We start from the raw sequence: 26651 nt of genomic DNA on the forward strand, positions 1-26651 counted from the left end.
CCGTTCACTGCCACAAAGCATTGCTTCGACATGACTTGATCGCCCCAAATCTCCTCAATTGCCCCCATAGCCGAGGGAAATCTCATTACCTGGTGATAGGTTGATGCCGTGGCTTGCATAGCGTGAAACCATCCTCTTCCAAGGATCAGGTTATAAGTAGAAGGCACCTGCAACACCCAGAACTCCACCTGTTTAACCACGGATCCCGCTTTGACCGGCAGGATAATCTTTCCCAAAGGCCACTCCGGTTGTGAGTTGAAACCAACCAGTGGCGAAGTTGCCGGAGCCAAATCTGTATCCCGGAGCTTGAGCTGTTTGAATGCGTCGTAATACATGATCTCGACCGGGCTTCCCTGATTGATCAAGATCCGCTTGACATCGAATTCTTTGACGCGGAGTGTAACCACCAAGGCATCGTTGTGCGGCGTCTGAATGCACTATAGGTCCCTTGAGGAGAAACTGATCACATCTTTCTCTTCGGTCTTTCCCTTCTTGATTGCAGGCTGAACCGACAAAACTTCCCTCATGTGTTCTGCCTTCTTGATCATACCGCGGAGCTCACATACACGCGTCGGTTCCACTATGCCGTGGATGACATTAAAAACCCCTTGTGGAGGCGCATCCTGGTCATCCTGTCCCTGCGGATCAACCGGAGCTTGATTTGCCTTCACGCCCCCATCAATATAAAGGTCCAGGTGTCCGGCTGCGACTAGCTCTTCCAAGTGTTGCCTCAAAGGTAAACAGTCCTCCGTCCGGTGGCCGCGCTCCCGGTGAAACGTGCAACAGTACCGCGGATTGAAGCCCTTTTGTCCGTCCCCCAACTTAGCAGGAAATCGGACATACTCCTCGTCACGGATTTCCCTAAGTATACGATAGATTGGAATCTTAAAGACCGTGGTGATACCTGTCCTGGCCTTCAACCTTCTGTTTGCATCGGCTACGTCATCCCAGGGGTATTCATCCTGGTCATTCCGACGTCCCCTACCTCAGTTTTTGCGATTTGAGCCACGGTCCGATTCCTCAGCGCGGTCATTTGAACGGTTGGACTCTTGTCTGACCGTGTGCACTTTGCCAGCCGACTGCTTGTTTGTTGCTATTGGAGTTGCCTTCACGGTAGTAACTGACGCATCATCCTCCACTCGGATGTGCTCATTGATGCGCTGCATTAGCTGGCCCATAGATGTCGGCTGGTGCATGGTAAGCGAGTCCCGCAGTCTATGTCCGACCGGGAGACCACGCTTGTATTGTGTGATTGCAAGGTTGACCGGGCAATCCAAGATCTCGTTGAAGGTCTCCCAATATTTGGAGTTGTATGCCTTCAATGTGTCGCTTGGTTCCATCTTGACACTCAGGAGGTGATCAACTTCCTTTGGTGTTTTGGTGTTGGTTTTGAAGCGCGTCACAAAGGCTTCGGTCAACTACTGCCACCTTTCAATGCTCCCCTCCGGCAACCTCTCGAACCATTTCAAACCCAGCTCGTCCAAACTCGACGGGAAGATCAAGCACATAAGAGCGTCATTCCGCCTATGTCCGGCCATGACCTGTCAGAAATGACTTACATGCATATACGGGTCATTTTTTCCATCGTAGAGCGTGAACTTTGGCTGGTGGAAGCCCACTGAAAGCAGTGCTGTCTCTATATCCACGGAGAATGGAGTGGCACTCAGCCTCGCCAAGTCTGTGTCTACAAGGAGAGGTGCGGCTGGGTGGGGTGGAGGCATTCCGACTTCCTCGCTGGCGCGAACCCTATAGGATAGCCGCTGGAACGCCGGCACCCTTTGAGCCTCCCGCCGGTGAGCCCGTTCCTTCAAAATTGCCCGCAAATCCTCTGAACGAGCGGAATAGGAGCACCTCGACGTCGTCACCAGACGTGAGGGCTGGTAAGTGCTATCTTGCGCGCTGGATTTCTCTACATGCACGTCGGAATCTGCAACCTTGTAAGTTCTGGTGATATAAATAGAAGGAGTGTGCCGCTGACTCTGACTGCCTGAATGGCGAGGTTGGGTGCGCTCACTGTGGTCTCCCCCTCCAGCTACACCCTTCCCTTTGACATGCCGCTTCAGCTCCTCCATCTCCGCCGCCATTCGCCAGATGACAGCGTCCTGGTCCCTTAGCTTGTGTTCCAGACGTTTGGCGTGCGATTCTCTCCACCGCCGATGACCGTCTGGACTCCGTGAACGACCATAACTTCTTCCGCGCTTATCCCGCGCATCTCTTGAGTGCCCTCCTGGAGAAGTCTCCAGGTCTGCCATCGGAGGAATGATGGTGGGATGTCCTTCTCTCTGTCTGCCCGACTTTGGGGTAACTCCGTCGACGGCGGACAGCGGAATCTCTTCGTTGTTCGCCATAGACGGTGATCAAACGAGCTTGGAAGACAAGGTTTTGTCTGCAAAGTTCCCACAGACAGCGCCAATTGTGCGGGGAGCAAATATTCAGGCAAGCCCGCACTCCTTTCTTCCAAGCTCCAGTCTGTCTGATCGACCTGCGAGCACAACAACGGTGAGCTACCCGGCGGTGTGTGGCCGGAAAGCCTTTCCAACGATCAAGTTAGACACACACACAGGGATCGAGAGAGAAAGAGAGGACTGAGTTGTGTTTAGTGTTTTTCTCACCAAATTGTCATCTGTCTGGGCATGGGGGGCGCAGAACTGCTTATATACCTTTTGCGCCCCAAATCTACTCCCATTTGTCTCTTGACACGTGGTGCTGCTATCCCATCTGTCAGCACAAATCTTGCTGAACACCACCTAACCAAACTGCCAGCCCACTTTATTGGGAGCTCGGCAGCTGGGCTGAATCTTCTCGGCTATCAACAGTCGTGCTGTGCAGCTGGCCAGAGCGCTCCGCTCACCGTGCTCAATGAGGACCGAGCTCGTTTGCATCCCGGCATAGCTGAGCTTGGGACAGTCCATGCTGGTTTGCCGCCGGCCTTCCTGCCGGGCTAACTCACGAACCATGGAACAACAAAGCCATTCCTGGCGCCGGACACCTCACTTGCCCGGCCTCTATAGCATGCAGGCAAGTAGCTCGGTCCAACCACGCCTTGCCTTAACCAAGCAAATCCTTTCAGGGCACGAGCCGTGCTACCTCGGCCCAATCTTGTTCACCCCAAATCTGTCCGGCCATTACCACGGCCCAATCCAGATCATAAATCTCCCTCTCATACACAATCCAATGAATTGAAATATTCACATTAAGAAAATTTCAATTGAAATTACAATGGACATTTTTTTTCAAGAGAAATGTTTTAGTTGAAATGTAAAAGAACCTAATTATAATTATGTGAAATATTAAAAAAACACATTTGTACTAACTGTTGACATTGAAGAATATTTGCTGGTTGTGTCGTCGCCTCCACCAGAGAAGAAGCCCAAACCCTAGAATTAGTATGCAGACACTCCCAATGCTTGTTCTAATTGCTAAGGCTATTATTTGATCATTTGGACTTCTAGACGTTTCAAAGTCTAAAATAAAGACAAACACAACCACAAATCAGAGATTGTTAAATGGGTTTTTGAAAACTCAGAATATGGAAAATGTTGCCCATCGGAAATGCGTAATTTTACCATAAAATTTAATAACATTAATTATAAAATAAAATGCTTAAATTTGTCACAAATTGACATAACAAAATGATTTTATATATTTCCAAAATTTCCTACTAAGAAATTCTGAAATTTATATATTTTTACCAATAGTTTTAATTTTTTGTTTACTTTCCCATTGTACGGGGAGTAAATATTTAGGCAAGCCCGTACTCCTTTCTTCCAAGCTCCTGTCTGTCCGATCAACCTACAAGCATAACGGCGGTGAGCTACCTGGCGGTGTGTGGCCGAAAAACCCCTCCGACGATCAAGTTAGCACACATACAGAGGGATAGATCGAGAGGAGAGAGTTGAGTGTAAGTGTATATCTCACCAAATGTTCATCTGTCAAGCATGGGAGGCGCAGACTCGCTTATATACCTTCTGCGCCCCAAATCTACTCCCATTAGTCTCTCGACACGTGGCGCTGTTATCCCATCTGTCAGCACAAATCTAGCTGATCATCACCTAACCAAACTGCCAGCCCACACTACCGGGACCTCGACAACTGGGCTACATCATCTTGGCTGCCAACGGCCGTGTTGCACAAGCTAGAGTGCTCCGCTCGCCGAGCTCAACGACGTCCGAGCTCGGTTGCATTCCGGCATAGCCGAGCTGAAAACTGGTCGAGCTGGTAAACCGAAGACCTTTCCAGCCAGGTTAAAAGCGCGAACCATGGGAACAGGACCGGCTTCCATTATCTCGGCCAAATTACCCAATTAGCTCGGTTCCCATATAAACAAGCCAAGTAGCTCGGACCTAGCATGGTCCTGGGCCATTACCGAGCACAACCCTCTCCGGCTAAGCCCAAGCTACCACGGCCCACAACATGTTCGGCCCATAATCTGCTCGGTCATTACCACGGCCCAATCCAGCTCATAAATTTCACTACAACAAAAGTAACCTATGATGACGAAAAGTAGTGAAGAAAATAAATTTCGTCACTAAATAAGAATAATCCGTGACGAATTATAAAATTTTGTCACATATAAGAAAAAAAATAAAAATAATAGGTGACGAAATTTATTTTCGTCAACAAATACTTCTTTTTAGGTGAGGAAAAATTAAGTTTCGTCATCGAAGGTTTTCCTGCTAATTTTTTTTTGTGGCACCAAAATTTTAAGACTTTTGGTGAGAAAAAAATTTGTCACCAATTCTAAAATTATTAGTGAGGAATATGTTTTCGTCACCAATAATTTTATATATATATATTTTTTGAGAACCCTGATTTTAAATATTTTAAGACCATTTGGTGAGAAATATATTTTTGTCATTAATAGTTTTTAATATTTTGAGACTTTTTAGTGAGGAAATTATTTTGTCACTAATTTTAGAGGGAAAATTTTGACATATTGGGCAGTAATGAAAAAAAATATACTACTAACTCCTCCCCCCTTTTTGTTTATCAATTTTCCTCTCCCTCTGTGTCTCTCTCTCTCAAAACAAAACACAAGTTAATTAGTTTTCTAAGTAACCTATAGTGACAAAAAGTAGTGAAGAAAATAAATTTCGTCACTAAATAAAAATAATCTATGACGAATTATAAAATTTTGTCACATAATAAAAAAGTAAAAATAATAAGTGACGAAATTTATTTTCGTCAATAAATACTTCATTTTCGTCAATAAATACTTCATTTTAGGTGAGGAAAAACTAAATTTCGTCACCAAAGGTTTTCTCTTTAATTTTTTTGGATGGGGCCAAAATTTTGAGACTTTTGGTGAGAAAAAAATTTGTCACAAATTATAAAATTATTAGTAAGGAATATATTTTCATCACTAATAATTTTAAATATTTTTTTTTGAAAAATTTGATTTTAAATATTTTGAAACTATTTGATGAAAAATATACACTACAACAAAAACACACTTTAGTGGCACTGCACTAGTGACATGCTTTTAAAAAATGTCACAAAAATAATATTTTGTGACATATTTTAGAAAAATGCTACAGAATTGTAAACATATAAGGCTCTAGTGGCATTTCAATAAAAAATGTCACATCAATTTTATGTGACACAAGAAATTGTTTTAGTGACATTTATCAACAGATGTCATTAAACTAGGTGGGTGCAAGTTACTTTTTATGGCATTAGGTGAAAAGTGTCATAAACAAATATTTTATAACATTTTGAGAAATGTCACTAAGCCAAAAACTTTCCAATCTATCTAATAACATTTTTTGAAAAAACAAAACTGCAAATATATTTTCAAAATTTTTAAAATGCACAAAACAATAAAAACAAATAAATTAAACTGCATATAACATGTTTTTTAACTATGCTTGTCACATGTATAAAATTGATCAACGACTTTATATGACTTAAAACAAAAAATAAAATTTCAAAATGTTCTCCTATGCAATAATTAATTTTTTTGAATTTTAATCTCTATAATTTCAATTAACTCGATTTTCACTCTGAATATTACCGCCCAATTTGAGTTTAGTTTAATTTCAGTATTATTATTTTTTAATTTATGTGATATCCCAATTTGAGTTTAGTTTAATTTCAGTATTATTATTTTTTAATTTATCTGTATACACAGGTACATACACCAAACAGAGTGACCAAACACCAGTCTTGCTCCCCCCCTCTCTCTCATAGCCGCTCATCGGCGTTCAGTCAGCATTGCTCGCCGTCGGTCACTCATCGTAGCTCACCCTCTCCTCGGCTCCCATCGACGTTCAGGTCTCTCTCTCTCTCTCTCTCTCTCTTCCTTTATTTTCCTATTTCACTCTAGAGCTACGGTTTTTTTTTTTGGTTGTTGTTGATGTTGTAGGATTTTTATTTTTGTGAAATGAGTACATTAGTTTTGATTTTTGTTCTAGATTTAGGGTTTTTTGAACTAGTTATTGGTGTGATGGATGAGATGATTTATTCTATGAAATGATTTAGGGTTTTTGAATTTCAAGTTGAAGATATATTGAACAAACGAAATGGATTGTAGTTTTAATTATACAAAATTTTCTTTCGATTCTTAATATTAACTCCAATACTAATTTAACAATGATTTTTTCTCATTACTAAAATTGTAGTTCTATTTAACTGCTCCTAATGTTTGTCTATTTCATTTTCACTTCATGTACTTCAGAGGATGAAACCAAATCAATTAATTCCATAGGTGATTAATGCATATATGCATTTAAGCAGAATTTAGGGGATAGTAGGATGTTTGATAGATTCATAAATGGAGTATACACCGAGTTTTCGATTGGTTTGTTAAACATGCAGATTGGCCATCTCATTTGCAGGCAAGAACACCCAATGCCTGTGATTTTTATCTCATACATACAAGCCTTCAAAGGTCATTTATCTCATCGAATCTCTTCTTGATTACAGGTCAGTGGATCCTGCATGATCAAAGTTTTCTTTATAAAATTTCTCTAGCTTGTCTTGTACCCTTGAAATCATGTTCATGATCTGAATAAGATCTAAAAAGGATTTTCAACTATGATAAAATGTTACAAAATTGTTCTTAAATTCTTGAACTTATTAGAAAAAATTTCAGATGTTTGGAAAATCTTGATTTCTCTAACATAATGGAAATGCATCCCTGTTTCCTGTTATATGCATACACATTTGAAGTACTAACTGTTTACCATGAAGGAAAATGCAACAAAATTAGCTGCTGATAGCTTCCAACAGTATATAGAAATGGTAAACTAGTGTAGTGGGTTGTCTTAACTTGGTACTAGTGCTCAGGGTATACTGTCCAAGTGGAAACCAAATTGACAAGGGATAAGATTGATTTGGTATTTTAAGAGTCTAGACCATGGACACCAAACAGAGCTCTTGTTTAGTTTATTAGTGAGTGGGGTGTTGATGGTCTTTTGTTTCACTATGTCACTTGCTGAATTCTTCAACAGTCACTGTCCACAGTTATCATAGCAGTACTGTTTATGAGAAATCGGTCACTGTTCTTTGCATCAATGTTGTCAATAATTGTTTATCTTAACCGTTATTAAATGAGATGGTGGGGATTCCTTGAGAAAGGTGGTTTTTTTTTTTTTTTTCTCTGGGTAATTGTGTTTGAGTCCGCTTTTGGGCTACTGTGTGATAAATTTCTCTCTCTACTTGTTTTATTTGAATCAGTCCCTCTTCCCTCTTTCTGGTTTCAAACTCATGGACCTTCCACAAATCTTGAATGAAAATTTTCTTTTGTTGGGTTTAACTTTGAAAAAAAAAAAAATTTGGAAGAATGCATGCATTTCATAGATGTTAGGTGGCCATCCCTGTGACAAGAATTAGTATAAAATGTTACTAGTTTTACATCCTCAATATTAATGATAAATTATGTACATGATTGGATGGCATTCAACAACTAGAAGTTTTTAGAAATGTTATACTATACTTTAGGCCAACGATACCTTGAATCATTGGTTTAGAATTTATTTCCAGAATATTTCTAATGCGTTATTCCATGCAGGGATTTGAACAATTTGAGATGGTATAATTTTTGTGGAGAGGGTTATCTCATCGTTCTTAAAAAATTATTCAGTGAATTGCTTCCGAAACTGGGTGGCTGGAAGACAAAATATACTACAGGAAGAGCATTTGTTATGTGTATGGAAGATATTTGTTTTTGTGTAATCCTCAAAATTATTCTCCGAGATAGCTTGATGAAGTCAATGATATCAAAATTTAGTTATAGTTTTTTCAGCTTTTACTTTTTATCAGTGTCTTTTTTACTCTTTCAGGATGGTTTATAATTTCTGACTTCAAATTTGGCTCGTAGGCAATTCAAGACTCGAGAACATAAGATAAAGATAATAAGGCTTCAGAATATGAATTGATATACTCAATTTGCTTGGAGCAAGTTAACTAGGAGACCTTGTTTGAAGCTTGCTATGTTTGCATCAGGTCTCTTTTCTAGCTTTCATACCAATTATTTAACAATTTCTCATCAGTGCATGTCACATGATGATTCTAATCTTTTGATCTTCATATACAATGAACATATGCTCAGTTCAATCAATATTTAAGTACTTTGGTGAATTTCCAAATTGTTAATGTTGATTTTATTTATTAAGTACTTTGGTTCTACGTGTTGCATAATCCCATCTGGGCAGACCACAGTCCACTGTGTTCTAACTTGCATGAGTACAAGAAGCAGAGAAAATGCAGCAAACCTTTGTACCCATTTGAACATTTCTGGAGTTTTTGTGACTTAAAAGCTTTCGAACTTTTTTATTTTTTGGTAATTGTAAATTTCCATGTTGTTCTGCATGCTAATGCAGATCCCATATGTGTAGATTTCAATATACTCTATGCTCTGTTGCATCCTAACTTGCATCAATGCAGAAAAAAGAAATACAGAAAAATCTATTCAAATTAGAGCTTTGCTTCACAAAATTTCAAAAATGTTAGTCTCATCATAGTAAATTGAACTTGTTAAATAATTGGTTAGAATCTAGATATGCTTGTCTTTGATTACTCAGCTGCTGCTGTCTTTTGCAGTTCCAAGCTAACCTCATGGATCCATCGCCATGCATGATGCAGTGTGATGGATTAGCGTGAAAGACTTAGTAATTCTATGTTTGTCATGCTGTAGAAAATTGAAGATCATGATTCAAACTTAGTCTTAGGAAATTAAGCTTTTAAGTATGTCAATTTAGTTACGAACTTGAATGGATTTGAGCCAGGAAATGAGATCAGTCCCATAAAATTGTGCTATTTGTTTGAAAGTCTGAATGAGACCACGCTTTCTTTTTCCTTTTTGGGTGTTGCTGCATTTCTTTCTTCATATCAGACTTTTCACCATGGGACATTTGCATATTTGGATGTTTCATGGAAATGAAATTATTTTGTGGATACATAATTCTGGCGTTTCATGATATGTTAATTGATAAGACACGATCCATCTTGATTGTATCTCTGTTAATCATCAATGCCCATTAAATGATCACTGTATGCTTGTGACCAAATAGTTGTTCAGTTCCAAATGTGCCCTCGGGTATTTAGCTTCTTCGAATTAGTGTATGCACTATCATCCAGACGAGGGTTTTTTGTTATCTTGGTTTTACGACATTGATGCTTTTTATGCCTAATCTAAATGTACTCTGATTCTTCTCATTTAAAAAAAAAAAATGTGCACCTGTCCATGGCAATTGCTGCCATTTCGTTTCGTTGGCAGTGATTGAATCTTTCATAGCTTTCAAGGCTTTTGTTATTTCTTAGTTACAGAGTTATCAAATCGATAATTACAATGACCCATTTATGTCACCGACAGGAAGTGGATTCAGAGGATGGGTTCCTCTGCTTATGGGACTGATCTCATTTCCTGGCTATGGATTGATAAAGTGCTATATTGTATGTTTGATCTTTGAGAGCATCTCCTCCATAAATTTAAAGGTTATCTGATGGGTGTTATTTTTCGTTCTAGTTTTCAGGGGCACAAGGAATGGATCGATGAAATGAACTTGTTGCATGTAGTCAAGCACCAAAATCTTGTCAAGTTAGTGGGATACTGTGCAGAAGATGATGAAAGAGGGATTCAGCGGCTTTTGGTGTATGAGCTCATGCGTAACAAAAGCTTAGAGGACTATCTGTTGGCTCGGGTAGCGTCTCCTCTGCCATGGATGGCAAGATTAAAAATTGCTCAAGATGCAGCTCGTGGTTTGACTTATCTGCATGGAGAAATGGACTTTGGAGACTAAAAATTTGTATGATGAATTATTATTAAATTTGTATGATGGATTTATTTTGATTTATAATATAAATTGGTTACTGAATTGTTTTGTAGAGTGATGTATAATAGCTAGTGGATTTGTTAGTATATTTGAAGGCTATTGAGATATGAGCAGGATATTTGTGAAATAATAATTTAAATTGAATTATAAAATATGGAACAATAAGTTTTGTGACGAAATTTATCGCAGCTATATATGTAAAGTTTTGTTGATTTTGTTGTTTGGTGACCAAAAATTTTGTCACGTATACATCTTTTTGTCACGAAATATATTTCGTCACCCATGTATGACTTTTGGAGACGAAAAATTTCGTCACCTTTACATCTTACTATGACGAAATTATTTCCTCATCAATGATCAACATTTGTGACAAATTTATTCGTCAACTAAAATTATAAATATGGTACTGAATAATTATTTGGTGACGAAAATAAGAATTTTTGGCGACAAAATCTTGTTTTATTGGTGACAAAAAATTTCGTCACTTAACTAATTTCATTGGTGACGAAATTATTTTTCGTCACGGTGGTTTTTAGTGACAAACGTTCAATGACGAAACTGGTGACGAAAATATTTCCTCACAAATATCTATAGTGACAAAATTAGCTTTTTCGAGACAAAAAAATTTCGTCACTCAAGACCCAACTTGTTGTAGTGTTTCCCTCTCAATTGCCCCTTAATTCCATCCGCGCAAGCGTGACTGGGATTACCTGTTCTGACCGGGGTAACTCTTCCTCGGTCCTCAGTTTGCAAGACGGTGACCGAGCTAGTTGACATGCATGTCTTCAAAACTTGCGCAGTCGACGCCTCAATTTGCCATCCTGTCTCTTCAGTACTGATGCCGCCGTCAATAGGGACACGTGTCGTGCCTGGATTGGCCTCGAGCAGCCAACCATCACGTCCCTTCACATTCAAATTTGGGCGGCCTTTTCACCTCTATAAACATGCCATATCTCACTTCCTTTCAATCTTACTGACTCTCCTCAAGCTATCGACGTTCAAGAGCTCCCGCACCCTTCTTTTCTTGCCATTCCTGAGTTCGTGTCCGAAGGAGAAGCTTCTGCCCTTAACTGGTAAGTCCTTCGGGCCCCTTTTTGCTATTTTCACTTGGTATTTCACATTCTAGGGCACAAAATCCGTAGGTTTTAGGATATACCCCTCCAAAAACCCTTACTTGTCCCTAGGGATGGCAATTTGAAACCGACCCGACGGGGATCCCCGATCCCGACCCCGATTTAAGCGGTTTTTCCCCGAAAAATACCCCCGACGGGGAGGTAACGGTATTTGAAAATCAATCCCCGATCTGTCACGGGCCGGGGACGGTGATCAGTGTTTGATCCCCGGCCCGGCCCGATCCCCGTCCCCGGCCCCGTCCCCGAATTTCCCCGAAGTGAAATTACTTTTATACCCTTTATATGTATATATATATAATAAACCCCTTAATTATAATTTATATGCATATATATATATATATATATAATATATGTGATCTCACTCTCAATTCCTTTCTGACTCTACTCTCTCTCTCTCTCTCTCTTAACTCTATCGCTCTCTCTTTGCCCGAGTCCGCGACCCCCTCTCTCTCTCCACTTCGTCTCTCTCTATTCTATCCTCCCTCTCTCTCTTTCAGTAGATCGAAGGGACAGTCGGCGTCAGAGGCAGTCGACGTCGGAGGAAGCAGTCCGATCGTGTACAGGGGGAAGCGTCGGCATCGGAGGCAGATCTCAGATCTGTTTGTGATACAGATCTCTCTCTTTCTCTCGTCCACTCTCTCTCTCTCTCTCTCTCTCTGTGACAGATCTCAGATCTGTTTGTGTTGTGTCCATTTTTTAATCTGTTTGTGTATCTATCTGTCCATTTTTTTTTTTTTTTGTTTATAATCTGGTGATATTTTTGTTGATATGTTGATGTTGGTGTTGATGATTCGGTTGACGTTGTCAATGATGATGATTCTCTTGTTGTTGTTGTTGATGATTCGGTGTTGAAACAGATTTGGGGGTGGGGAATTTTCGGGGTCGGGGAAACCCGATCCCCGGTAGGGGCGGGGATGGGGAGGGTGGTAGGTTCCCCGTCGGGGATCGGGGCCGGGGCCGGGGAGATTTTCACAATCGGGGATCGGGGACGGGGTGGGTGATCCCCGGCCCCGCCCCGCCCCGTTGCCATTCCTACTTGTCCCTACTCTCTTCGCTGTTCTTCAATCCCAGTGATGAACACATTAACACATGAAGATATGGAGCGGACTGAGCTCCAGGTCTTCTTTTGATCCCAAATAACATTAAGACCGAGCAACTTACAAGTTTGCCAAAACCTTAGTAGAAACCGAGGTAGACAGAGGACTAGGCCGCTCGACCGGGCTAACATCTGGTCCGTTTGAGCGACCGAGCTCCTTGGTTTACCTTTGTGTCCGAGGTGATCTGGCACTCTTCATGACCGGGCTAAAGTTGAGCTCGTTTTGCGCGACCGCATTTCCACTTACACTTGCTATCCTTTTCCTACAGAGTCCAAGGGGACCACAGACCAAATACCGAGGCTCTCAAAGACCAAGCAGCCATCAAACACCAATCTGTGCCAAACCACCTCAGCCGAGCTAAACCAGCTGGCGACACATGGGGCGCTACCGCTTCCTTGTTGACACTCCGGCCGCCTTGGTCGTATTCCAGGAAGAGTATGGTATCCCGACTGACGTTCAATTAGAGATCGGCGCCTTAGACATCAACCCTTGGGGTAGATTAGACCAATGCCCCTTCACCGTGCTATCCATCATTGAAGGAGGCCTCCGCTTCCCGGTCAACCCATTGATGACCGAATTCTTGCGTCGCACCAGGCTAGCACCCACACAAGTCTCAACAAACACATACTGAATAATCAACGGGATCCACAAGCTGAACAACCGGCTTGGAACCAACTTAGGTTTAGCTGAGATACTCCGCCAATATACCCTTGGGCACACAAGCGGTGGCCTCGCCTATTACTTAAAGATTATACCGGGCAAAGAAAAGATAGTGACTGGCACCCCGGACAAGCACTTGCACGACGACGACTTCTTCTGGGTGTCCGGCAACTATGAAACAGCCAACGTACCGAGCTGGTTCATTAGCAAGAACTTCGGTTCCACATGTTAGCTGTGCTAACTTGCTCGGTCGATTGCCTTTCTTCACTATTCTATACTTACATTTTTCTTCTTTCCTTCGCAGCGATCAAAGCCCTGCAAGCCAACTATCACTACCCCAACGAAGCAGCCATCAGGACTGTGCTCCGTTACCGCAACCGGGACTGCCACGACCTCCTTGGTTACACACCAACATATCGGTATTCTGCTCCTCGCTGGAGTAAGGTCACAGACTTTCTCCGCGCTCCATCTCCGCCTCCAGATCCTACACTTTCTGATATTCCATTCATCCGTCTGACCGAAGCAGAAGAGATAGCCAAGAGAAGCCACATCAAGAACCTGATCACCACCACCTCCACCGAGATACCGAGTGTCATAACCAGCTCTCCTGCTGCTGGGCAATCCAGAGGAACCGTGGTTGCATTGGCGTCTCCCGCCGCCGGGCAATCCAGCCAAGACATCTGCCGGGCTGGCAAAAGGCCACGTGCAGACCCTTCAGCCGAGCTTGTTACGAAGCTCAACACTGAGCAACCTGCCATGATAGCTGACCCAACTCTTCCGTGGAGGCCCCAACTTAAGCACCGGGGTAAAGAGATCCCGGCGACAGCTTCTGTTAAAGGCGACAAGGAACATCTGCTCGCCTTTGATCTCAGCAAAGCCCTCCTCCTACCGAGCGACGTGGTCGGCAGCGACCATGTGCCAAACACCCGGTTGGTGAAATCCTCGATCAAGCCCATGACCAAGGTAAGAATCTCAAACTTTTTATTCAAATTTCACAAGTGTTTGCTCGGTTTCTAATCAAACTTCCTTCTTGCAGGCCATCCAGAAGCAGCACTTGGTCATGGAGCGCATTCACCGACTCTAGCAGAAGGCAACTGACTCTACCAGCCAAGTTCAAAGCCTCTAAGCCGAGCTCGGGATAGCCCAATCTTCACTGCAAATAGCCAACACTAACAACACCCGGCTGCTCGGCCAGCTTGGCTCTGCCGAGACAAAGAGAGACGCGCTCCGAGCTGAGCTTGATGCGCTGAAATAATCAAGGGAGAAGGAGCTGGAGGACGCCAATAATGTCGGCGTCAAGGAGGTCGAGGTGAGCTACACAAAGTAAGTCCATGCCACCCAAGACATCTACTTTAAGGCGGGTTGGAAAACTGCTTGTGAACAGCTCGGCTAAGGACCTGGGACCGGCGTATTTGCCTTTCCGGCAGCTGTCTTCCTGCCGACATATCTCGTGCCATATACCAATGACGTCTTCAGCGCGTTGCAGGCTGAAGCCGAGGAAGAAGGCGCATAAGAGATCGAGGAAAATGCTGAGGAAGAAAACCGCCAAGAGCAGCCCGGCCAAATGGAGACCGGTGTCCAAGACCAAACACCAACGGTCAACCTGGAGGCAAGCAGGGATGAATTCACTGACCTTTCCCCCATAGCTTAGTTTTCTTTTGTCTTCTTTCTTTTGTGTCTGAACATGTAACCGGGCTATCTGCCCCTCCTCTTGTAGTTGTTTTGCACATCAATGAAAAAGTTCAATTTCCATCAAGTGTTTGCACGGTCTTCAAGCTAAATAACTTCAGCTAAAAAATACCTCGGCCAAACTAATCATCTTGTTTAACTTATTTAACCGGAAAAGACCTCTTGGTTTCAAGCATAAAGTTGAGTAAATCATCAACTGTTTTAACCAGAATAATACATCTCGGTTTAAATATAAAAGTTGAGCAAATCATCAACTCAATCAGCCAGAATAAAGCTCCACGAAAGTTGAATAAATAATCAACCTAGTCAACCGGAGTAAAATATCTCGGTTGAAATATAAAAGTTGAGCAAAACATAAACTCATTCAACCGGAGTAAACATCTCGGTTGAGAATCTCAAAGTTGAGCAAAACATTAACTCATTCAACCAGAGTAAACATCTCGGTTGAGAATCTCAAAGTTGAGCAAGACATCAACTCATTCAACCGAAGTAAAACATCTCGGTTGAGAATCTCAAAGTTGAGCAAAACATCAACTCGTTTAACCGAAGTAAAACATCTCGGTTTTAATTTCAAAGTTGAGCAAAACATCAACTCGTTTAACCAGAGTAAAACATCTCGGTTTAAATCTCAAAGTTGAGCAAAACACCAACTCTTTCAACCGGAGTAAAACATCTTGGTTAAAATCTCAAAGTTGGGCAAAACATCAACTCTTTTAACCGGAGTAAAACATCTCGGTTGAAATCTCAGAGTTGAGCAAAACACCAACTCTTTCAACCGGAGTAAAACATCTCGGTTGAGAATCTCAAAATTAAAAAGCAACAATCAGAATGCTAAGGCAGAAATGAGACACTTCTATATATTGACAAAAAGAATATTACATTCTGAAGTGTAAGGTAAAAAATTCCTTTGCACAAAAAGAAAACAAAAGCTAAAAATAGTACAATTTGAGGTTGGCTGCATTCCATGGTCGGGGTATTCCTCTTCCCTCCAGGTCCTCCAAGTGGTATGCCCCCTTGCCCGCCGGACCGGTGATCTTGTAGGGTCCTTCCCAGTTTGCCCCTAGTTTGCCTTCACCTGGTACCAGGGTATTGCCCATGACCTTCCTCAAGACCCAGTCACCCACTTTGAACGGTCTGGGGTGCACCATTTTGTTGTATTTTCTTGAAAGCTCTGGTTGGTAGGTGGCCACATGGATGAGAGCCTTTTCCCGGCGTTCTTTCACTAAGTCCAATTCCAGGGCAATGGCTTCAGCGTTCAGCTCGGGCTCAAAACTTTCACTTTTGAGGGTGGGCATACCAACTTCCAAAGGGATGACCGCTTCCATGCCATATGCCAAGGCAAAAAGAGTTTCCCCGGTTGATCGGCGCGGGGTTGTTCGGTATGCCCAAAGGACACTTGGGAGTTCCTCAGCCCATTTGCCTTTGGCTTTCTCAAGCCTTTTCTTCAACCCATCAAGAATGGTCTTGTTTGATGCTTCTGATTGACCATTAGACTGCGGGTAAGCTGGGGTAGAATTGTAGAATTCAATCTTCAAGTCTTCACAAACTCCTCTAAATAGGCAGCTGTCAAATTGGGTGCCGTTATCCGAGATCAGAATTTTGGGGACGCCAAATCGCGTTACCACATTCTGCCAGACAAACCGTTTGACGTCTTTCTCCTTGATTGTCGCCAAAGGCTCAGCTTCAACCCATTTGGTGAAGTAGTCTGTGGCCACAATGAAGAACTTCCAATTGTCTGGCACCATTAGGAGTGGCCCCACTATATCTAGCCCCCACATCGCAAAGGGCCAAGGGCTGGTGAGGGGAAGAAGTTCCCTGGCTGGCTGGTGGATTTGGTGGGCAAACTTCTGGCACTTCTCACATTTGTGAACGTACTTCTGCGCGTCTGCTTGCATGCACGGCCATCAATATCCTTGCGATATAGCCCGGTAGGCCAGAGATCTGCCCCCTATGTGACTACCACAGATGCCTTCGTGAATTTCGTACAGGAAGGCTTCCACACTGCTTGGGTGCACACACTTTAAATAGGGACCGGTGAAAGTCTTCTTGTATAAAGCGTAACAGCGCCCTCGTGGGCCTCGTGCTACAGTTCGGACTCGATTTGTGTCACGGTTCTTAATCTGAACCAAAGAGTCCAAATCTGGCAAATCGTTTTGAGAAACAGATTTTTGAAAAAGTAGTGCCAAACATGGACTGCTTTGCCAGATACAGAGTCGCCACCTAAATATTTTTTTTATGGGAGAATTTAGGAAACCCTGACTCGGTGCCGAAGGCCACGTGTCCGTCATCACCGGAGTTGTCTCGGCTCGGGAGCTTGGGTACGATCGGGGAAGGTCAGCTATGAGCACCCCCTTTCGCCCGGTCCGAAGACCGGCCTCTACTAACCGTGATATCCGTTTTTGAAAACTTTATGTGTTCTTAAACCAATTGTTAGCCTAGAATTACTATGTTATGCGCGCGGCAAACAAGTATAGACCAAATCGCCCAAATTGGAACAAAACATTTCATGTTTGTTTTGAAAATGGTTTGCTACTCGCAAGTAGGCCAAAATGCAGATTTTGCCACCCTCAAGTGGGCTTTTAGAAAAGATGATTTTGCCACTATCTAGTGGGCTTTAAAATTCACAGTTTTAATGTGTTATTCCAATTTAAACAATTCGACCTCCACCCACAGGCATTCAAACAGTTTATCTCATATAAGCACTTAGCCGCATGGTAAGTATACTGTCATGTTATCATTCACACGCATGCGAGATGCTAAAGCATAAATACTTACATTGTACTCCGTGCCAAAACAATAAACTAGTTAGCAAACATGCATGTCCCTAGTTCATGTTAAGTGGCTAATGCAACACATACAGGATGCAATTAGATGGGCTCGGCTAATCTTAAACATGGCATGTGAAATGCAATCAACTATCACATAGTCAATTTTTGAATTGAAGTACAAATGCAGTTAGCGTGATGTACAGAGCCCAATGCATGCAATACAAATGCATGGATGCACGCATGCATAGCATAAGGTATGCTAAAATAAATGTGCCCTAATCTACCATCATAAGCAGGTAAATAAAAGGGAAGAAAGAAGTGGGGTTGGAAGACATACATCACACGCACGCACACTTATTACAAATATGCCCTCGCTCGGAGGAACCAAATAAATATTACAAATTAATTAACTACGCGAGCTAATTAAATATTACAAATTAATTAACAAATTAATTATTCTAAGAAAACAGTAAACCGCCTCGGGAAGCGCGCCGCCATGCGTAGGCTGCCTCTGTTTTCTTTTCTGTGCTCCTCTGGAGGCTGCCAAAATTTCAGGACTGCTTCCTTGGATGCTGGGAGACACCACCGGCTGGGTGAAATTGCCACCGGCACTGAGATGTTTCCACCGGCACAAAATTGAAGCTGTCGGCAGAAGAAAGATTGCCGGCCGGCACCTTACACTGCCGGTCGGCAAATAAAGCCTGCAGAACCTGCAACTCACAGCAACAGAGGGCAAAACAAGGCATGGCAGCACAATTCAAGGCATGTATGCACCAACCATGTCTCTTATCATTGTAATGACTCAAAGGGACATGTGTCTCGGTTCTCGGACCACCAATTACGCATTTCCATGCATGATGGCCCAAAGAACCGAGTATGCAACTTTGATTTCAAATGAAATGCAAACCAAATCAAACCAAAGTCCTAATCCCTATCACCAAATCAAGGGGCAAGGAATGCATGCAAAATGCAATGCAACCTAAGCATACAAGCTAAGGATGCAACATGGCATGGCAACTAACTTATGCAAGCATACAAGTATACATATGACAATGCAAATAGATGGAGAGATGGACTTAAACATGAATTAGGCAACTCTAAATAGGCCTAAAACAGTAGCCAATGGAAGAAAATGAAGTGCCTCGACATGCGTGCACACGGGCACGCAAATCGAGGCAATGGCATATGCAATGCAATGGCTAAAATGGCATCTAGAATGCAACATGGACTTATACTAACATGAGAGAGCCTCAGCCACACTCACATAAGAGGCCGATGGATGAAAATGAAGTGCCTCGAAATGCATGCACACGGGCACGCAAACCGAGGCAATGGCATACGCAATGCAATAGCATGGAAATGGCATGCAATCACGCTAATGGAATTTCAGCACTGAAATGTGGGGGAAAACAGCCCCGAAATGAGGCGAAAACACAACCGATACATGGAATAGTCCCGAAACATGAACTTTTGGCACCCGAAATGGCTTACAGCTATACAAAGCATGCACAATATGGACATGGAGCATGAAGAAAGAAGAAAAACAGCTTCAAAATAAGCATTTTTCTAGTACAAGTCATGGCCAAACAACAAGCAAAGATAGGGCAACAATGGCATGCAAAAATGGCCCTAAACATGAGGTTATGAAGCAACTCACGGATGCTAACTCCGAACAGGTTAGGTCCCTTCAACAACATTGAAGAGAGGCCCAAAATATGCACATTTAAAGTTCATGGCAGCCCCGAAATCAGTATACAAACATGCTAGAAATACAATGCAAAATGAGGCTCAAAAAGTGGCTATAACATGAGGTATACAAAACATTCTCCAAACAAGAAAATGCCCTTAATAAAACATGTTCAGGAGGTCAAAATAAAGCCACTTTTAGTTCGGACCAAGGTCCAAAAACAGCAACATCAGGGGCTTCCAAGACATACAAAAATGGGACCAAAAAGAGGATATAAAGGGAAGTACAACATGGAAGTCCCAAACAGGGTTGAGCCCTTCTTCAATGTTGAAGAAGGGCTCAAAATAAGCCTATTTTCAGTTTACATCAGGCTCTAAAACAGATCACACATGGGCCAAAGATACTATGCAAAAATGATGGCATACAAAGGTGTAAAGAGGCAAGTGCAAGCTACTGTCCTCAAACAGCAAGAGGTCCTCAATCAAACATGAAGAGGACCTCAAAATATGATGATTTGAAGTTTGGGTCGGAGCCCAAAGATGTAACCACAAGGGGCTAAGATATGAAGCAAGAAAAGGCTAGAAAAGGGAAGATGAAGACTCACCCTTGAAGACCAGCAAACCAACACCTCTTGGACCAAGTTTGGGAGCTTTTAACCTCTGGAGGACAGCCTCAAGCTGCTGGAATAGGCGTTGGATGCCTTGTGCTATGAGTTGATGAAGAAATGGCCCAAGAACAAGGGTATTTGGTGGTTGAATGAGAGAGATATAGAGAGAGATCAAGGATTGTGTGTATGTATATCAGATATATCTATATATCTCTGGTTTTTTGTTCCAAAAAATCCAACCTAAACAAAGGAGGAGGAGAGGTGCTTATATAAGCAATGCTAAGCTTCTAAGACAAGCTTCAAAGGGGCCAAGGGGTTCAAGGGGGGTGCAAGGCTTCTAGAGGAAGCTAAAACAGCTGGCCAAGCTTCTCCAAGAAGCTTGGCCAAAAGGTTCAAGCTTCTAGAAGGTTAGGGGGTTCAAAAGCTCACAAGGTGCAAAACAAGCACACAGGCACGTGGGGGATCAATTCTGTGCATTCCAGCTGGCACAGCTGGAATCCACTCAATCTGCAGAATGCTCCGGAAGGTCGTCGGCTAGCAAAAAAAGGCCGGTCGGCCACTTTAATCTGCCGGTCGGCACAATAAATGGCCGGTCGGCACAATAAATTGCCGGTCGGCACAAACAGAGTGCCTATGGGTGGCCGGTAAGGTCAAAAGAGTGCCGGTTGGTGTCCAAATTGAAGCCCCGGAAGTTAGCTTTCCAATGGCGCAAACCTTGCATTAAAATTCCTTCTGTGCAAAAAGTTATGCCCTTTTCCGTGAAGCCGCGCAGATTCGATCCAACCAGGATGATGCCCGACTTCAACTGATCATATCTCCCCCACCCGGACTTGGCTCTAGGAGATTCTTGAGTGCAAAATGAAGCCTCGGAAGTATTCTTTCTAACGGTGGTGACCTCATAACTGAACTCCAAGTGTACAGATAGATAAGCCCGATTCAGCGAGGGCTGCTCGACTCGCTTCTACCCGGATTCATGCCGAACTTCTCCCAAACTAGTTTTCTCCTCTCCTTTCCTCTCTTCTTCAACTCCAAACCCCTAAACAAAGTGTTTTGAAGGATTTGCCTCTCTTCTTGCCGAAGAAATTGATTCTTTGCCCTGCACATCTCTCAACACAGAGCAAACCATCAGTAGTGCCCAAGTCTTAAGGGCGGTCAAAAATGGGGTGTCTACAGTTGCCCCTCTTTGACAGAACTCGAAAGTCATAACAATGACGGGAGTGAATGTCAAAGCCCAGAGACGACCCATTTTTGACAAGGCCGAAGACTTGGACAAACAAACAAAATACCGATAAATAAATGGTTGTGCCCACAGGCTGCCTACGTATCCCTTTGCAAGGAATCAAACCAGCGTAGTTCAGGGGCAGGATGCAAATGACATGCAGGAAGACTTTGACAATTGGACTTATACGCTACGCGAAGCCGGTTTTGAAAGTTGGACTTATACGCTACGCGAAGTCGGTTTTGAAAGTTGGACTTATACGCTACGCGAGGCCGATTTTGAAAGTTGGACTTATACGCTACGCGAAGCCGATTTTGAAAGTTGGACTTATACGCTACGCGAAGCCGGTTCGTATGCAAAACAATGCAGTGTACTAACAAGTACAAGTGAGGTGCGCAAGATAGCGCGATAGAATGCATGCAAGATGCAAGTGAGGTGCACAAAACAGTGCGATGCGCAAGAAAGCGCGAACGAATTTTGAAATGCACAAAAATAGTGCGATGCGCAGAATAGCGCGAACAACTTTGAAATGCACAAAACAGTGCGATGCGCAGAACAGCGCGAACAATACAATGCACAAAACAGTGCGATGCGCAGAATAGCGCGAACAATACAATGCACAAAACAGTGCGATGCGCAGAACAGCGCGAACAATACAATGCACAAAACAGTGCGATGCGCAGAACAGCGCGAACAATACAATGCACAAAATAGTGCGATGCGCAAAATAGCGCGAAGGAAATGTAATGCACAAAACAGTGCGATGCGCAAAATAGCGCGAAGAAAATACAATGCACTAACAAGTGCAAGTAAGGTACGCAAGATAGCGCGAACAAATGCAATGCACAAAATAGTGCGATGCGCAAAATAGCGCGAAGGAAATGTAATGCACAAAACAGTGCGATGCGCAAAATAACGCGAAGAAAATGTAATGCACTAACAAGTGCGATGCGCAAAATAGCGCGAACAAAATACAATGCACTAACAAGTGCAAGTAAGGTGCGCATGATAGCACGAGTGAATGCATGTTCTATGCAAATGAGGTGCATTTTCTATGCAAATATGGAAGAGTGCATTTTCTATGCAAAAGATACGAACATTTTCTATGCAAGAGATACGAGCATTTTCTATGCAAGAAACAGGAGCATATTCTATGCAATATTGAAAGCAAATTCTATGCAGAATCGAAAGCAAGCATATTCTATGCATGAATCATAACGATGTGCGGCACATATGTCACAGAAGTGTATACGAAAGTGCACATTCTATGCAACGGAAGGGTATCAAACACGTACTCTGGTGCCTCCGATTTACCTTTCGGAGGACTTTGTAATACGCTCAGCTCAAAAGGGGACACCCTGTTTATGTTGGCAAGAGATAACATCTGCTGCTGCTTTAATTGCCATTCTGACTTGAAGCAGGCTTACACTTGGGGTCGAGATACACTCATACTCCAGAGAAATGGCGAGGCCTGAGAAGGTGCACCTGGAATGCAGTCTCGGATCTTGCCAAAGCTGGAACACCCTAAGATGCTCCGAATTTTCCTTTTTCTTTTGCTTTGCAGTCTGGAACCTACATAGCTTCAGATAGGTCTTTGTTCTACTGTTCACACTTATCGGGGGTGGACCCTGCAGTTTTATGAAAGAACAAATATTGTTTTGCACAAATGTGGAGAATGGCACAGCACTCTGAGCACAAGATGATTTTTGGAAATTGAGAAATGAGTTCTTAACCGGGTATTGAGCCGACGACTGGCCACAGCCAAAACGACTCGACAAGGGAAAAACAAAGGTAAACAACCTAAACACATCGAGTAACACTCGAAGCGACTCAAAACAAGAATCGAGACAGACAAAATAAAAACACAAGACTCAAATGTGCACATGGAGCCTGTTTCCCCGGGTATTGTTTCCCACCCTTTCTCATTTGTGATTCTCACATCGCTCGGCCCTCAGGCTCTGTTTTTCTGAAAAAGCCCTTTTCTCACTTTTTCTCTCAACGCACATCTCTCTATTCTTTAATCTCTCATTTTTCATCCCTCCCCAGGGTGGTTGATGAATAAACAGGAAGTTGCGGGTTCTGGCTCCAAGCATTCTGCTAGATTCTCTTCTTCTACCCACAATAGTGAACTTTCTCCCACAGAGGGGATGCGATGCGGCTGGATGTGCAGCGACGATGCTCTTACTGGGGAGTTTGGACGTGATTAGATCTGTCCAAACAAATGAGTGGAATATCTTGATCCGTCCCCGTCCGTGCTTCGCACTTGGCTTGATACCTCGTTGCTTGGAGGATGAGAGAGCTTTTAGCCCTTTGTTGTTGACTTCAGTTGTGCCCTTTTCTGGCAGGTAGAGTGCCCTTTCTGGCAGATGCATTGACAACGGGGGAAAGACAGGAAGCCTGACTCAACTGTGCCCCTAGTTCATCATTTTGACCATTTTTTATTATTTTTTTTTACTAAAACAATTTTGACCAATCATGAGAGTTAGATTAACACACTTGTTCGATTTTTGACTTGAAATCATGCAAGTCAGGCTATGAGCACTGAAAATTTTCCTTTTTTGGGTCCAAGAAATGGTCCAGTTTTTGGAAAAGATGGAACAATTTTCGAGAGAAGTAGTCAGCTTCAGTAAAAATTCTCAAAAACTATTTTTGCAAACGGCCAATGCTTAACAAGCACGGAACCCACTCTTGAGACGCACAACCTCAGATTTGGACAAAAATTGCCCCCTTGCTCGAAGAGAGCTGCATGGCAACGGAAAGTTGCCCCTTGTTTGAACGGCACCGCAGTGCATTGAATGGCAACGGAAAGTTGCCCCTTGTGTGAATGGCACCGCGGCGCATTATAATCAGTCCTCGAAGCGATGATTACAACCGAACTCTCGGATACAGAAAAGACAAAGATGACTAGAACCATCACATGGACACAGTTGAATTTGAAGTGTTTATGGCTGGACTTCAGAATGAAGTTGCCTACGTATCCCAAAGATGGGAATCAAGCCTTACGTAGTTCGGGGTTAAGGTACACTCGGGTATTTAACCTCTCCTTTTTAGGCTCTAACTTTTGCCAAGGCGCCCGATGCGGGTTTTCGACCTTGCGAGCTTTGTTTTTCTTTTCTTTTCAATTCTTTTCATTTCTTTTCTTTTCATTTCTTTTCATTTCATTTCCTTTTTTTTTTATTTTCTTTTTTGTTCTTTTCTTTGCATTTTTTTTTCTTTTTTGTATTTTTCTCTTGCTCTAACTTTTGCCTAGGTCGCCCTTCCGGGTTTTCGGCCCAGCGAGCCTCTCAAAGGGTAAAAGTGTCGCAAATCCATGCCAAATGGTTTTAGGGTTTTGAAGCCATCCGTATCCAGGAGAGTGGCTGTTGATTTGCAAGAGGACTCATCTTCGGCTCTTCGAGCACGTCTGACATCTTTGCCCCTAGTTTGAAGGGTACTTCTGTTCTAGCTTTACAAGCTTCTTCTGATGAGGTCTAATCTTCTTGATCTGACTTTCTTGCCTCTTGTCCGAGGGCTGCTTCGAATCTGGCCATACAGGCCTCATATCGTAGTTGACCGTCGAACCTTCTGATTTCAAGTTCAAGGTTTGGAAGCGAAGGGGTTGAGTCTCGAGGCTGAGAGCGATCCTAGGCTGCACAATCTCAAGAGCGATTCCACACAGGTCTTCGCAAGACCACGCAAAACATTTTGTTTTTGAAAGTTTTTAAGAAAGCGACAAATCGCTCGCGCTGAAGGTAGTGTGAAACCAGTCTGGATCAAGCCAGGGTCCTTCTCAGTACTCACGCTAACAAGCATTATTTCATTCATTAAGGGCTTAGCATGCCTCTCTTTCTCTCAAATGATCAAATTTTTGCAAAACCCAAGGAATTCCTTCCTCTTTGTTTTTATCACAATGTTTCGAAAAAAGTTTTGGAAAACTTAGGTCATTACAATGACTTCAAAGGCACAGAAAAGGCAGGCGAAGAGCACTGTCATTCCATTCAAACTTCTGGCACAACTGGCACACGGCAGAAGCAAACACAAGGGTGTGAAAATTGCTGCTGTTTCATTCAAATCTGTTGGCATAACTGGCTCCAAGGCAGAAACATACTCAAAAGAAGGCAAAAAGACAAACGCAAAACAAGATAGTGATGTCCGAGGTAACACCCCCGGAATCACCCGACTCTTAACAAAACAGGACTGACTCGATACAACAAGACAGACCTGAAACAAAAAGACTGACTCAAAACAGACTCAAAACAACACAACAAGACTGACCCAATACCCAAGTCAGAATGTACAAAACTAGCATTCACAAATGCTCAAAATAGTGCGTGCCATACACCACATCTGGAGTAAATCGAGCGCCATCCGCAGGTGGTTCACCCCCCGATCACATCACATTATCCCCCAGGTTCACTGATCCAATGACGATAGACTTCGCTGAGTTGGTGCGGCGATGACCTTGTTGTCAAACAAATCCTGTACATCATGACGCAGACGAAAGCAGCTATCGGTCTCATGACCGGTTTGTTGGTGGTACGCACAGTACTTAGTCTGGTCATGCTTTGCAGGGATAGGATCGGGTAGGGGCCGTTGTTCCAACGGTTTCAGATGTCCTTTCCGGAGTAAGACCTCTAGAGCCTTTGACAAAGGCATATGAAGTGGAGTGAAGACCCTCTTGGCTCGAGGTGGATATTTTGAGGTTTGTGGAGTTTTGCTGGATGCACCAGCAAAGGGATTGGCAGGCGTTGACTGGGTTTTCTGATCGTTTCCGAGCACGGGATTAGGGCTGAAAGGAACATTCCTCGTACAAAGGCCCTTCTCCTGGCTTGCCCCTTGATTCAGACTGCTCTCATTCTGAGTGGCGAAAGTGTCATCCACAGTTTTTGTGACAACCGCAAGGACTTGCTCTTTGTTCAGTCCCTCAGCTTTCAAAGCCTCAATATCCCACTGAAGGTGTTCATGGGGACCAATGCCTGCTCCTACCTTGTTCTTACCAGTCGCTTCCACTTTGTCAAGAGATTGGCCTTCTTCCAATGCAACCCGTCCCAAAGTTGGGGAGCCTTTAGACATGAACTCCCTGGTACGTGATGTGGTTGATGATGGAGCCAAAACCCCAAAGGCCAGATCTGCCACAGTTCTCTGAAGATCTTCGATCATCCTCATTAGTTCAAATGTAGTAGGCTCGCGAGCCTGGTATAGCTGGGAGGTCCAGACCGGGTGCGCAACAAGCAACCTGGGCGAATGTGGTGCACCACCATCGATCTCGCCCTGCAAACTGATTCCTTGACCTAATGTGGCTGTCATAACCACAGTCTCTTCTGAATTCTGCGCCATCATAAGTCCTGCCTCGGCAAAGGGGAGACACTGGCTATTCTGTATCAACTTTGCGACTCTCTGAACCTTGAAAGGAAAAACAGGCAGCATTTCAGCCCAAAACGGATCAAACACGGGTGTAGCCGAACAACTATACCCTACTGCTGATCACTGTTCCCAAAAATCACTGTTCCCAAAATACTGAATCTGATACCCGCAGAT

The 26651-nt window shown here is 43.2% G+C and overlaps 1 long non-coding RNA gene and 1 pseudogene across 2 annotated transcripts in view; one reads left to right on the top strand and one right to left on the bottom strand.

Moving 5' to 3' along the window:
- LOC114271786 (uncharacterized) overlaps positions 1–26651 on the top strand; it is a 192054-nt gene that overhangs the window by 67219 nt on the left and 98184 nt on the right. The gene's annotated exons all lie outside the window — the stretch shown is intronic.
- The window catches only part of LOC114293466 (protein CLAVATA3 INSENSITIVE RECEPTOR KINASE 6-like), an 87032-nt pseudogene that overhangs the window by 11345 nt on the left and 49036 nt on the right, over positions 1–26651 (bottom strand).

The sequence above is a fragment of the Camellia sinensis genome, chromosome 5, assembly GCF_055761805.1.
Source record: "Camellia sinensis isolate YWXY chromosome 5, ASM5576180v1, whole genome shotgun sequence".
Taxonomy (NCBI): domain Eukaryota; kingdom Viridiplantae; phylum Streptophyta; class Magnoliopsida; order Ericales; family Theaceae; genus Camellia; species Camellia sinensis.